This window comes from Rutidosis leptorrhynchoides, chromosome 4 (genome assembly GCF_046630445.1).
Source record: "Rutidosis leptorrhynchoides isolate AG116_Rl617_1_P2 chromosome 4, CSIRO_AGI_Rlap_v1, whole genome shotgun sequence".
Lineage (NCBI taxonomy): Eukaryota > Viridiplantae > Streptophyta > Magnoliopsida > Asterales > Asteraceae > Rutidosis > Rutidosis leptorrhynchoides.
The window spans coordinates 468,208,864-468,224,269 of record NC_092336.1 but is presented as its reverse complement, the minus strand read 5'-3'; the positions used below and the strand labels follow the sequence as shown (position 1 = coordinate 468,224,269).

The window sequence follows — 15,406 nt, the reverse complement described above, 5'->3', positions numbered from 1 at the left end:
TGAAATAGTAATAATACATTTAAATGTTACAAAAATATAAATGTTAAAATTTGTTTTACAAAAATAGTAAAAACGGAGTTTGGAACTCCGGTTTGTCACTTTTTACTCGAAACCGGAGTTTGGAACTCCAGTTTACGTCCTCTCTCCTCAGATTTCTGCAATCATGATCATTGAAAACAAACTATCGGTACGCAAACCGGAGTTCCAAACTTCGGTTTCGAGTAAAAAGTGACAAATCGGAGTTCCAAACTCCGATTTTACTATTTTTGTAAAACCAATTTCAACATTTCTATTTTTGTAACATTTAAATGTATCATTACTATTTCAAAAAAAAAAAAAAAAAAAATTCAGATTGAGCTTAATGTGCACACAGATTGAGCTGAATCTGCACACACACAGATTGACTCAATCTGCACCACATATTGAGTTTACTGTGAGTTCTCTCCTATCCTTAGTTCTCTCTGGATCCTCACAATATTAATTTTCAAAGTTTTCTGCCACTAAAAAAAGTAAGTTCTTTATACGTACAATATTTAATTGGTTTGGTAATGCATGTGATATAAAAGAGATAATTTTATACTGTACGTACGTAGTATGTAAGAGGCATGAATGATTGGGGTTCTGTATCTGAGTAATTCAATTTGTAATGTACTATATGAATGCGGCATCCTGCATAACTTCGTATACAATTCAGTCGAGTTAGGTTGGGTAGAGTCAGGTTGTGTCAATGATCAATCAGGTTTCGATCAGTTTTGTGTTTCAGTTTTCAGTTTCGCATTACTGTTTCAGTCTTGTGACAAGTTTTACGTTTCCTTTTTTTGTTTCGCATTCTATTTTTAGTTGCACATTTTGATATAGAAAAATATGGAATGTTTAAGTTTTACTTTTCACTCATTCACATTCATATGTACAAAATATGAAACAAAACGGAAATCGAACTGAAACGTGAAACTTAAACTTAAAAGAGACATGAAACTAAGGCACAAAACTAAAATTTGAAACTTGAATATAAAATATCATAACACACGAAACTGAAAACTGAAAACTGAAATGCAAATTTGAATACTGAAATGTGATACCCGAACAGAATCATAAATATATATATGAAACGTGAATGTGAATACTTAAACACGAAACTAAAAACTAAAACGGCGGTGAAAACGCGGGCAACTTATGAGATCATTGGAGACTAGTGTGCAACTAATGGCTTTCAGTTTCTTGGGGTTTAAGTATATATGTTGATTCTCTTGGAACTTATACTCTCCAATAATGACTGAGTAATATACGGCTGGCCATGTATTATAAACCCACGATTATTATTCAGATATGTACTACTAGATTTAATCAAGTGGAAAAAGAAGTGACTATGGAAACTTAACTATGTTTTTGGTTTGTGTACCTACACAAAAGCTAATTGTGAAGGATTAAGTATTAAAGGTCGTGATTGTGTTCTCACAAATAAACCATGAGGATGATCAACGTGTTGGTTTTGATGGATTTCAATACATAAACAAAGTCACAAACCCATTTTGTTACATATAAATTCGTGTGTATATGTATATATAAAGCGGAAGCAATTTCAAGTTTATGCATGTAAAGTTTAACCCTTTTAAATTTGAAATCCATTAAAGATCTAGTCTTGAAAATACACTTAAATGTAAATAGAGCTAGTTAGATGTTTATACCTACTCCAAAATGGAGGTGAAGAACTAGGATGAAGAAGATGATGTAGATGAAGAAAACTTCTAACTTGAAGCCTCAAATCTTTGATACCCACAAGCAATAATCAACACCCAAGACTTGGTTAGGATTTTAGACACTTAATTACTTGCAAAAATCAACCAAGAATCCCTTGAAGAAGCTCCAAAATTTTTGCCAAAAAGGGGAGGAGAAAGGAGAGGAAATTGCAAGTATTATTTTCAAAATGCTAGAGTCAAAGAGTGTGTTGAAAGTTGCACCAATGCATGTGTATTAGTCATAAATATATGGAGTAATCAAGGAAGGGTGGTTGGCACCTAGGAGCCTTCAAAAAAATGGCCCCCCACCCCTTCCATTTATTTTATATTTTATTACATATTTATAAAACATACATGCATTTAGTTGTAAGTATTTTATTTTATAAGCCTTTTATAAAATAAAATGCAACACACATATGTTACATACACTTTATATTATTTATAACCTATATAAATAATATACAACATGTAGTAACTTATAATTATCCAAATAATTATATCTAGCATTTATTTTAGAAAACCAATTTCTAAAATTCAAGTGTCGTGTATTTGCTTTAATGATCCGATTGTCAAAACAAATACATAAAGTGTTGATAGCTTGTTATTGGGTATGACCCGACTTGGATCACAACATGTAAGCCACATTAATTTATTATGTCTCTCGGGCACAAGAAAATCCTTCAATCTCCCACTTGCACGAGAAACATAAGGAATTAATGCAAGTGACAGATACCACCTAACGACCGTCCATCGCCCCCAACATGTTATGACTTAGTGCCATTCAATAACATCATCCCTTTCGAGTTTCCATTTCGAATATGATTTAGGTGAATCTTTCAATATATCCTTTTGCCCTAGATGTCATGTTAAATCCAAGAGACATAGAATGATCACTCTCTTATAGATTTAACTTTGTCAGGCCTTAGACATCTGACTCTCAACGAATAAGAGGGACAAATTCCATCTTGACTACATACGTCCTAGACATTACACTTCGTACCATACCTGAAACCTCCCTTATGTACTACCATGTTTCAGAATAGCGAAGGAAAGAATCAAGGCACAATATTCGGTGAATATCTGAACCCAATATGTGTCTCAGGTCAGAGGATATAATGATATTCTCCTTTACTCAAGATTACATGTGATCAACCACAAAGGTTCCATATAGTAATCTTGAGAGCGGGTCTTCCAATATTTGTGTCCCACAAATATCTATGAACCTTGGTTGCAACCTTGCCCTACATTCACCATTTGAATGTTAACCAATCCAAGTTCATAATAGTCTAGACCTCACACTTGTTCCCACAAATGTGATCAACTACGGAATTTAGAATAATAATTTATTCATGGATAAAATATGCTAAATTGGAACATGACTCATAATTTAAATTAATACCATAATTATATTAATGAGTTTGAACTAATTCGTTCCGTTACAATACATAAAGTAGATCAATTCCAATCACTAGAATGTCGAAGCCCTAATGCACAAACATGTCCCTCATGTTTTGGCCCATGTAAAAGCTTCGTGAGTGGATCCGCAACATTTTGATCTGTGTGAACTTTGTGAATACATATCTTTCCCTTTTCAACCTCATCCCTAATGTAGTTGAATCTCCGCTCAATGTGACGAGTCTTTTGATGAGCACGAGGTTCCTTGATTTGAGCAATCGCACCCTCGTTGTCACAAAAGATCTCAAGAGGGTCCTGAATGGAAGGGACCACTCCTAAGTCGTCGATGAATTTCTTCATCCATGCAGCTTCCTGAGCTGCCAATGAGGCGGCAATGTACTCCGACTCTGTAGTGGATAACGCAACAACTTCCTGTTTCGCACTCTTCCAAGAGACCGCACCACCATTTAACATGAATACATAACCGGATTGTGACCGAGAGTCATCTCGATCAGTTTGGAAACTCGCGTCCACGTAACCTTTTACAACGAGTTCCTCCTCACCAGACCCATATATTAGAAACATATCCTTAGTCCTTCTAAGGTATTTCAATATACATTTAACCGCAGTCCAATGACTATTTCCTGGGTTATTCTGGTATCTACTTGTCAAGCTTAGAGCGCATGACACATCCGGTCTAGTACATATCATTGCATACATGATAGACCCAATAGCAGATGCGTATGGGACTTTCTTCATTCTCTCTTGTTCATCTTTCGTGGTAGGACACTGAGATGAACTGAGAACGGTTCCTCTTTGAATAGGTACCAAACCTTTCTTAGAGTTTTCCATCTTGAACCTTTTCAAGACCTTATCAATGTATGTACTTTGACTTAAGCCTATCAATCTCTTGGATCTATTCCTATAGATTCCAATCCCCAATATATATTGTGCTTCTCCAAGATCCTTAATGGAGAAGCAACTTTTTAACCAAGTTTTGACCTCTTGCATTGTGGTTATATCATTCCCAAATAATAATACGTCATCCACATATAGCACAAGGAACATTATGGAGCTCCCACTAGCCTTCTTGTATACACAAGCTTCATCACCATTTTTAATAAAGCCAAATTTCTTTGCCTCTTCATTAAAACGATGATTCCACATTCTCGATGCTTGTTTCAACCCATAGATTGATTTCTTTAACTTGCATACTTTTTTAGGATTTTTCGGATCGACAAAACCTTCGGGCTGTGCCATATAGACATCTTCCTCAAGATATCCATTTAGGAAAGCGGTTTTGACATCCATTTGCCAAATTTCGTAATCATAATGAGCAGCGATGGCAAATAATATCCTAATAGACTTTAGCATTGCCACAGGCGAGAAGGTCTCATCATAGTCAACCCCTTGAGTTTGAGTGAAACCCTTTGCTACAAGTCTAGCTTTGTATGTATCCAAGTTTCCATGTATGTCGGTTTTCATCTTGAAAATCCACTTGCAATCAACTAGCTTAGAGCTAGGAGGTTGCTCAACAAGTTCCCAAACTTGGTTTTCATACATGGATTGCATCTCGGCGTTCATGGCTTCCTGCCATTTATCTTTATCTATCCTTGATAAAGCATCTTTGTAGTTTGTCGGTTCATCCAAATCAACCGTATAGCAACCATCCACGAGAAACCCATATCTCTCGGGAGGATTACTAATCCTACTAGATCTTCGAACGTCTTGTGTACCTTGATCATCCACTTGATCATTTTCAGCATCCTCATGTTGAGTGCTAGTGTCAACCAATTGTGTATCATCGGCTTGATCTTGTACCTCTACAAGATCTATTTTTCTTTCACCATCACCTTCCATAAGGAACTTGGTTTCAAGGAATTCCGCTTTCCGAGCTACAAATACCGTTTGCTCGGATGGATCATAGAAGTAATATCCCATGTCATCTTTGGGATATCCTATGAAGATACACTTTGTGGATCGAGCATGTAGCTTATTTGCTACATAACGCTTAGGATAAGCTTCACATCCCCATACTTTCAAGTATGAAAGAGAAGGAGGTTTTCCAAACCACATCTCATGAGGAGTTCGTTCCACTTTCTTGGTTGGGGCCATATTTAAAATACGAGCCGCGGAGCTTAGACAATAACCCCAAAATGATAGAGGTAACGAGCTTCTAGCCATCATAGATCGAACCATATCCATTAGGGTTCGGTTCCTCCTTTCGGATACTCCATTAAGTTGGGGTGTTCCGGGTGGAGTAAGTTGTGAGATGATCCCACAACTCCTAAGATGATCTTGGAAGGCATCGCTTAGGTATTCACCTCCTCTATCGGTACGAAGTACCTTGATTGTCCTATTGAGTTGATTTTGTACTTCGTTTTGATATTCTTTGAATGCTTTAAACGTTTCGTCCTTGTGTCTTAGTAAATAGACATATCCGAAACGACTAAAGTCATCAATGAAAGTAACAAAGTATCTTTCACCATTCCTAGTTATGGGTTTAAAGGGTCCACATACATCCGAATGTATTAAACCCAATAAATCTTTAGCCCTTTCATGAGTGCCTTTGAAAGGTGCTTTAGTCATCTTGCCTTGTAAACAAGATTCACATACATCAAACGAATCCATTTCATTTGATTTCAAAAGTCCATTCCTTTGAAGTGTATGCATTCGGTTCTTGTTTATATGTCCAAGGCGACAATGCCATAGATAGGAATCACTCAAATCCCTTTTGAGTTTCTTGGTGCTAGTATGGTATATTGAGCTATTAGATGATGCATCATCATGAACCAATTCATAAATTCCATTTGAAGGCGTAGCCTTGAAATAGAATATATCATCTTTAGAAAAATGGATATCATTATCAATAAAATTAACATTGAAACCACATTGTCTTAAGCGAGAAATAGAAATAATGTTTCGACATAAATCCGGTGCATACAAAACATTTTCTAAAATAAGCTCCAATCCACTTGGAAGCTTCAAAACAAATTCTCCTTGAGCTTTAACATGCACCTTTGCACCATTGCCCATATAGAGACTTGATGTTCCCGCTTTATGATCACTTCTTTTGAACCCCTGCAAAGAATTGCAAATATGAGTTCCACATCCCGTGTCTAATACCCATGTATTAGAAGAAGTAATACTAAGCTCTATATATACCATATATATATTACCTGAGGTTTGCCCTGCATCCCTCTTGTCCTTCAACTCTTTAAGATAGACCGGACAGTTTCGTTTCCAATGACCCATCTCACCGCAACCGAAACATGGGTCTTCCTTGGGGTTTGCCTTCTCGGCTACCTTTTGCTTCTTGGCCTTGTTGATGGTTGGGGTAACCATCTTCCCCTTCCCTTTGCCTTGATGGACGGGTCCTTTTCTCTTAGCCACCTTTGGCTTAGAGGTGTTACCTTTAGACCCACCTTGATCGATTGCTAACACGGGTAAAGCTCTTTTACCCATGCTTGTTTCCGCCGTCCTAAGCATACCATGAAGCTCACCTATGCTCTTATCCATCCCATTCATGTTGTAATTAATTACAAATTGATCAAACCTCTTTGATAGGGAGTTAAGGATAAGATCGGTGGCTAACTCATTAGATATGTTAAGGTTGAGACGGTTAGCACGATCGATAAGGCTTTTCATCTTAAGTACATAAGATGAAACCGATTGGGATTCGTCCATACGACAAGCATGAAGCGCCCGAACCGTTTCGAAACGCTCAACACGTGCTTGTTGGAGAAACATCTCCTTCAATTGTGTTATCATGTCGTAAGCGCTATGATGCTCGAAATCCTTTTGGAGTTCGGGTATCATAGTCCCAAGCATTAAGCATGAGACTTGAAGGGAGTCGTGGCAATACTTATCGTAAGAGGCCATTGCCTCCACATCACTCTCATCCGGTTGGTCGGGAATGGGGTCCTCAAGCACATACATTTTATCCTCTTGTTTGAGGACAATCCGAAGATTGCGGAACCAATCCATAAAATTTGTATGGTTGAGTTTGTCTTTCTCGAGGAGAGACCGTAACGATAGGTTGTTAAAGTTAAGTGGTGCGTTGTTCATGTTGTTGTTGTTATTAGCGGCCATCTACAAAATTCAACAAAGTTCTTTTAAGTATCGATTTGGATTTAATAAACAATACCCTTTTAATTTGTTTTATTAAATATTAGAATCCAACGGTAAATCAAATTTCGGTTAGGTGACCTTTATCCCGTCATTTGATTTAGCTAGGTAGTCATAATGACAATTGCAATCCTTTTGCAACTTCTAAGTTATGGGATCATGCAATCCTTTTGCATGGCATATTAATCCCATCAACGCCTATTTGTTCCTCATGCTTCGGTGACCCTAAGTTCATGATTCCCAAATCAAGTCGTCCTACTTGTGTAGACATGTAGACTTAACATACAAGTGGTTAGGTGACCTTTATCCCACAAGCATGCAAAGTGTACTTTATTCATATTAGTTCACTCATGACGGTTAGGTGACCTTTATCCCATCATGAGATTCCTAATATGTCTAAGTGTTTCCACAAAAGGATGGCGTTTAACTTGTTTATCTTGTATTAGTAAAGGGATTTTAGGTTTTCTACATTCTAGTTTAGAAAACAAAGTGCTATACACCAACATGCATTTGGTGTGTAGTATGTTTATGAAAAACCCATTTTCATGTGCCTTTTAGTAACCAATTACTAGTTTTAACCATTTCATTACCTTTTAAATAAACCATTTTATTCAAGTCTAATAACCAATTATTAGTGTCATTTTGTTATGTTTTATTATAACCATTTTATAATGTATTATGCAAGTGTAATCATGTGATGATCTTGTAGCAACCAAACATACAAACATACACAAACATGCATAGCAAAGTGTTCACAATCAAGAGCCATTTTGGTAGACATTTGTTTAGCCAATAAACAAATGTCACCTAAGGGGTTAAACCAAAGTAAGAGATTTTACCAAAATCTCCCACTTAATCTTGTAATCTTCAAAACTTCATCTTGTAATCTTCTTCATGAATCTTCACTTTCATTTTACAAAATCATATCCTAATACAATTTTTCTAGAAAATGAAATAACAACCTATTCTATTTTACAAACCAAAATAGAACAAATTACATACAAAATACAAGATTAATTACAACTTTTACAAACCAAAATTACAAAATAATTACAAGCCATATGAATGAATATTACACCCATGAATAATCACCAAATCAATCAACCAAACAAACACATGGCCTAGGCTCGATTGTGAACAACAACATAACATCAAACATGGCCAAAACTTGAAATCCCAAACCCATTTTTGGGACCAAATATTTCGGCCATCACCATACACCCACCAAAACTCAATATTTTTACATTCTACTTTCATGCATGTTGGTAGATTGTAAAGAAAGTGAGTTTACTAGCCAAAAACAAGAAGCATATTAACAAGACTTTGGCTCTAGATACCATTGATGGATTTCAATACATAAACAAAGTCACAAACCCATTTTGTTACATATAAATTCGTGTGTATATGTATATATAAAGCGGAAGCAATTTCAAGTTTATGCATGTAAAGTTTAACCCTTTTAAATTTGAAATCCATTAAAGATCTAGTCTTGAAAATACACTTAAATGTAAATAGAGCTAGTTAGATGTTTATACCTACTCCAAAATGGAGGTGAAGAACTAGGATGAAGAAGATGATGTAGATGAAGAAAACTTCTAACTTGAAGCCTCAAATCTTTGATACCCACAAGCAATAATCAACACCCAAGACTTGGTTAGGATTTTAGACACTTAATTACTTGCAAAAATCAACCAAGAATCCCTTGAAGAAGCTCCAAAATTTTTGCCAAAAAGGGGAGGAGAAAGGAGAGGAAATTGCAAGTATTATTTTCAAAATGCTAGAGTCAAAGAGTGTGTTGAAAGTTGCACCAATGCATGTGTATTAGTCATAAATATATGGAGTAATCAAGGAAGGGTGGTTGGCACCTAGGAGCCTTCAAAAAAATGGCCCCCCACCCCTTCCATTTATTTTATATTTTATTACATATTTATAAAACATACATGCATTTAGTTGTAAGTATTTTATTTTATAAGCCTTTTATAAAATAAAATGCAACACACATATGTTACATACACTTTATATTATTTATAACCTATATAAATAATATACAACATGTAGTAACTTATAATTATCCAAATAATTATATCTAGCATTTATTTTAGAAAACCAATTTCTAAAATTCAAGTGTCGTGTATTTGCTTTAATGATCCGATTGTCAAAACAAATACATAAAGTGTTGATAGCTTGTTATTGGGTATGACCCGACTTGGATCACAACATGTAAGCCACATTAATTTATTATGTCTCTCGGGCACAAGAAAATCCTTCAGGTTTTACCGATAATTTGTTGGAAAAGAAAACCACATAAACGAAATGTGATGGTGATCGGTTGGAATACTTGGTTAGCAATTTCTTTATAAATGCTCTTGTTTTTCCTCTTCTAGCTCCTTTTTAGAAATGTCGTTTACTTAATAAAAATTTCAGCATGTCTTCCGAAAAAAAAGATGTGATGGTCATTGACGAGTTGAATCGACCAGTAACAGCTCCACCACCCGGAGTATGCGTAAGCCACTTCAGTTCCTCTTTCATAAATTTCCAAGCTTCTTTAAAAGCCCACGTTTTATGTTCATTCATACAATACGCTTTTACCGCACCATCGTAAAACTCTCGTTTGTTTTTTCCACTACGTCTTGGTTGTGTTTTTCGTCTTCATAGTATCCTTCAAAAGCCTTACACCCCTTGTCTACATGACGCCATTTTCCCGATAACCCATTTGCACCTCGAAACCAACCGTAGTTGTTATCGTTGAATTTGTTTGCTATGGTAGCCCACAAAGAACTTCGTTTTTGAGAGTTTCCGGTAATTTGATCCCCGGACGAATCAATCCAACATTTTGCCAACCAAACTTCTTCCTGTGGTGTCTACACTTTTTTGTTACACGGTTCACGTGCTTTTTCTTTGCCTTTTTGTTAGTGACTTCTTTTTTTCCTTGAACCCCCGACTTCTTATTCGGTTTGTTGTTTGGTTTGTTATTCTATTTGTTGTTGCGTTTCTTATTGGGTTTGATGCTAGGTTTCTAGTAGGCTCATGCTAAATGCGTTTTGAGTTTGTTTAAAAGGTCGTTGTGGGGTTAGCCCGAGTTCTTGTTAAATTTGTTGTAGTTGTTGAAGTTGTTGTAGTTGTTGGATTTGATGTTGAAGTTCTTGTTGGCTAATATTGAACGCACTTTACGTATAACCGTCAAAACCAAGTGAAGGTCGCGATTGATTTGAAGATAACGAGCCGGGAGTTTTCAGTTCGTCACTTAAAATGTTATTATACAACGACAATTTGTTCGGGTTTGGTTTTGCTATTGTTGAGTGTTTTTTTTCAAAATGATTGAAGAATAAAAAGTGAGAGAAAAGATGGACGAGAATATATATAAAATGTGTGTGAATGAAAGGTTAAAGCTATAAATATGTTATATAATTGAGAAATGATACACCCACCTTCATTTCACCAAAAAGTTTCCACTTGCTGAATTGGCATGCTGATGTGGTCATGCACATTGACTTTTTTGTAACCACTCCCATTTATTTTTGGTTATTAGATAATTGATATATTTTCCATTTTTAAAAAAATAAATAATCAAGAATTTTAGCCCATCAAAATTGTTGATACGTAACAAATCTCATACTCGTATAACTTAGATTAAATTTATTTTTTTTAACAAAATTTCTTCTATCAGTAAGTTCTTATTGCATCTATCTTGAAAAATTAAAACCCTAACATCTTCATCAATATGGTTCAACATTCATCTTTATCATCTTCACTCAATGAATCATCTTCTTTTACTTCCACATTTGATGATGCTGATTCAGAAACTCAGAATAAGGATTTTGAAGAAACACAAAATATGGACGATGAAGGTGAAGGAATGAATGAGTAAGATTTAAATTCTTTATAGAACTTGTTATTTTATTTATTATAGAATATGATAATGATGTATTACAGATGATACATATATTTATACATAATTAAATTTGTTATACCTTTACTCATAGCACACATATTTTTTTAACTCTAGAGAATATCACGTTGATATGGAAAAAGAGACCACTTATAATGTAAGAAATGAAGACGATGGAGAAGGTATTGAGAATGGATGTGGTCAAAGAAATTATAATGAGAGTGTCCAACATGATGAAAGCGTGGAAGAACCAAAACTTGGCATGACTTTTAACACAATTGAAGAAGTTGCAAACTTTTATGCAGACTATGGAAAAAAATTGGGATTTGGAGTCTTTAAAAGATCTTCAGAAAAGGATCCTATTGATGACACTATAAAGTATGCTACTTTTGCATGTAATCGGGCTCAAAAGTCGGTGTCCAAATCGAAAAATAGTTTGAACCCTCGTCCCACTACAAAAACTGATTGTGGTGCTAAAATTAGAGTAGTTCTTGGCGCCGATAAAAAGTATCATGTGTCAAAAGTTTATCTCGAACATAATCACTCGTTTAGTCCAAGTAAAGGAAGATTTTACCGTTGTTACCGAAAAATAAATCGACATGTGAAAAGACAACTTGAAATTCATCAAAGAGCGGGGGTAAGAATGAATAAGAGTTTCAATACGTTGGTTGTCGAGAATGGAGGATATGAAAATTTACCATTTACAGAAAAAGATTGTCGTAACTATATTAATAAAGTCAAACGGTTGAAGTTTGGAGAAGGAGATGCTGAAGCAATTCAAGGTTACTTCATGAAGGTTCAATCTATCGATCGTGAGTTTTTTTATGCATGGGAATTGGACGAGGAAAATAGACTAAAGAACTTGTTTTGGGCAGATTCAAGGTGTAGGGCAGCTTACGAGGAATTTGGTGATGTTGTCACATTTGATACAACATATTTAACAAATGAGTATGAGATGCCAATGGCTCCTTTTGTAGGGGTAAATCATCATGGCCAATCAATATTGCTTGGTTGTGCACTAATTTCAAATGAAGATGTTAGAACATTTACGTGGCTCTTTCAAACTTGGCTTTCGTGTATGTCAGGTCGTGCTCCTAATGCAATTATCACGGACCAAGACCAAGCTATGAAAAAAGCAATTGAGATTGTTTTCCCAGACTCGCGTCACAGGTATATTGGATAGCTCACATTTATATTCTAGAACTACCGAAGTTTTTATTAGTGTTATGGTTTCTTAGTTTAAAGTTTATAAACTTTGTATTTTAATTGAATTCAGGTGGTGTTTATGGCATATCATGAACAAAATACCTAAAAAGTTTGGTAAACATGCAAAATACAAATCAATTAAGTACAGGCTTAAAAAGGCTGTTTATGATTGTTTAACTACTGTTGAATTTGAAGTAGCGTGGAAAACGATGATTGATAGATATAAGCTTGAAAAGAATAGGTGGCTTAAGGTTTTGTATGAGGAAAAAAAAAGATGAGTCCCTTGCTTTGTGAAAGATATCTTTTGGGCTGGCATGTCTACTACACAACGGAGTGAAAGTATCAATTCATTTTTTGACAAGTATGTAAATAGGAAAACTACTTTAAAACAGTTTGTGGAACAATATGAAAATGCATTGAGAGATAGGGCTGAGAAGGAGAACGTTGAAGATTTTAATTCATACAACTCATGTTACCCGCCAATTACTCGTTATGCCATGGAAAAACAAATGAAGGATATATTAACCAATGCTAAGTTCAAAGAGTTCAGGGTCGAGTTGACGGGAAAAATGTATTGTGGGATTGGCTTTATAAAATCACACGATGGGTACATAGAATATGAAGTCATTGAGGATGTAATAGATAATGAAAATCTAATGAAGAAACACTTTTCAGTTTGGTTCAAAAAGGGGGATTCGGTTGAAGAATGTGATATTAGGTGTATATGTCGTCTGTTTGAGTTTAGAGGAATGTTGTGTAGGCATGTACTTACGGTGCTAACTACTGAAAATGTATATTTGATTCCGAGTAAATACATCTTGCAAAGATGGAGAAAAGATATCAAGAGAAGACATACTAAGGTGAAAGTAAATTACAGTGATTGGGTTGTCTCGGATGTTGGTCGTCGTTATGATAAAATGTGTCATGCTTTTTCCGAAGTTGCAGACTTGGCATCTGACCTAGACGAAAAATGTAGTCTTGTACTTGACCGGGTTAACGAGTTAAAGAGCGAAATATTGGGTGAGAAAACTAATAATGGTAGCACCATGTGTACACAACGGAACAATGATTTTAATAATGAGAATGTCAAGATTCGTGACCCTCCAGCAGTGCGCAGAAAAGGTCGTCCTCCGAGTAAGAGATTACAGTCTACGTCTGAAAAAATCGTTAAAAATATTACGAAAAAGAAGAAGGTACTTCAAATATATAAATTATTTCAGTAAGCTAGTCAATGTGTTGTCTTAACTTTTTTTATTTTATGATTATTTGTAATTGTAGACTTTGGATGAAGTTAGAGGTAGAGCTGTGGATAATGAAACAGTGAAAGAGGTAAATTTAATAGCATCATCTATAAATTAGAGGAATTATTTGGTTGTGATTAACGAGTTTCGTCCCGGATCATATATGTTTATGTTAATATTCCTTATGTCGAAGTGCTATAAGGGACCCAACTAATAAGGTTTGTGAATTTGATTGTAGGGAGATCAAAATGACTATTATCTTCCAACTGCTACAAATCCAAATGGGTACACTAATTTTCCGTTTCAATACGGTGGATTCATTTCGAGTGGATTCGTTCCGAGTGCTATGCAACAATACTCGTCACAATACAGTCATGTTTTTCAACAAGTACCTCCACCTATGCAACATGTAGATGTTCAAATGCAACAATCATCACATATCAACTCTCTAAACGCATCATATAATATGCCATTTGGCCCTCCAAACAACGCATTGTATCCCCTATAAGCGATGTCACAGTTTCGTTTCTCATTTTTTTTTGTTTATCACATGATTATGATCATGCGTTTAGCTACTTTATAGCATGAAATGATGTACACTCTTTTGTGCTAGACATTGAAATTTATTTGATTATTGTTGAACATATGTACTTTTATTACAAGTTTGTGTTTTTTGAACTTTTATTGTTCATTTGAGTGACTAATCCATAAACCGATGTCACAGTCAATCCGTGCTATGGTTTTACGGGTTAAATTACATCTAGCAAAATAAGACATGGTGATTATTTTTGTTTTTTATCGGTTTGATTGGAGGTTAAGATCTAGATCAAATTGTTAATGGGTTTGGGTTGTAATTACCCTTTGATACTTTTTGGGTAATTTTAGTCGGTGAGTGTGAATGGGAACACACAAAGATTTTGATTAAAAAATAAATTAATCTAAATTATATGAGATTTTTTACGTATCAATAAATTTGATGGTTAAAATTCTTGATTATTTATTGTTATAAAATGAAAAATATATCAATTAACTAATAAGCAAAAATAAAGGAGAGTATTTATAAATAATAGGAAGTCTATGTATTACCAAGTCAGCATGCCAAGTTAGCAAGTGAGAACTTTTTGATGGATTAAGGAGGTGGGTGTAGCATTTCTGTATATAATTTCACTTTTGTTTCAATATAAGTTATATACCTCAAAATAAACTTACTAAACTTTCAAATTCTGAATCAATGTAAACGTACTAAACTTATTGATCGAAAAGAAAAATCTAAGGATGGTACTTTTGATATTTAAAGTGTTTCTTCTCTTTATTTCTTGTATGTTTACAAAAACTTCATATTTAACCACCTGCAACTTCTTTCTCAATTTTTAATTAATTAATTATCATCATCAAATGCTAATTCTAATCCTAAAACAAAACTAAACGTACCTTCAAATTGCCAACAAAACTACTTAAGCCCAAATATAATAAATTTAAAAACTAAAATTAAAATGAAAACCTTCGATTTCAGGTTTCTCTATGTGCGCAAATCCAATTCGTCACTCTTATTCTTTTAATTTTTGCGGGCAAAAAGCTAAATTGAACCTAATTGGATATGGTACTAGTTCTAGGGTTTGAATTTGTTAATGATGTTCGAAATAAGTGATGGTCGAAGAACCCTAATTCCTTCAATTCGTCACTGAACGCATATGTGGGTGAAGAAGAACGAGTTTGTTGAGTTCCATGACAAACTCTATATGAAATCAGAAGAACACATTTTTGGGGTTGGATTAGGGTTTATGTTACAAAGAGGGTAAAACAGAAATTAG

At 34.9% G+C, this 15,406-nt stretch overlaps 1 pseudogene; it reads left to right on the top strand.

Moving 5' to 3' along the window:
* Nucleotides 1–10,980: 10,980 nt before the first annotated feature.
* LOC139842264 (protein FAR-RED IMPAIRED RESPONSE 1-like) lies at nucleotides 10,981–14,103 on the top strand (annotated as a pseudogene).
* Nucleotides 14,104–15,406: the final 1,303 nt, after the last annotated feature.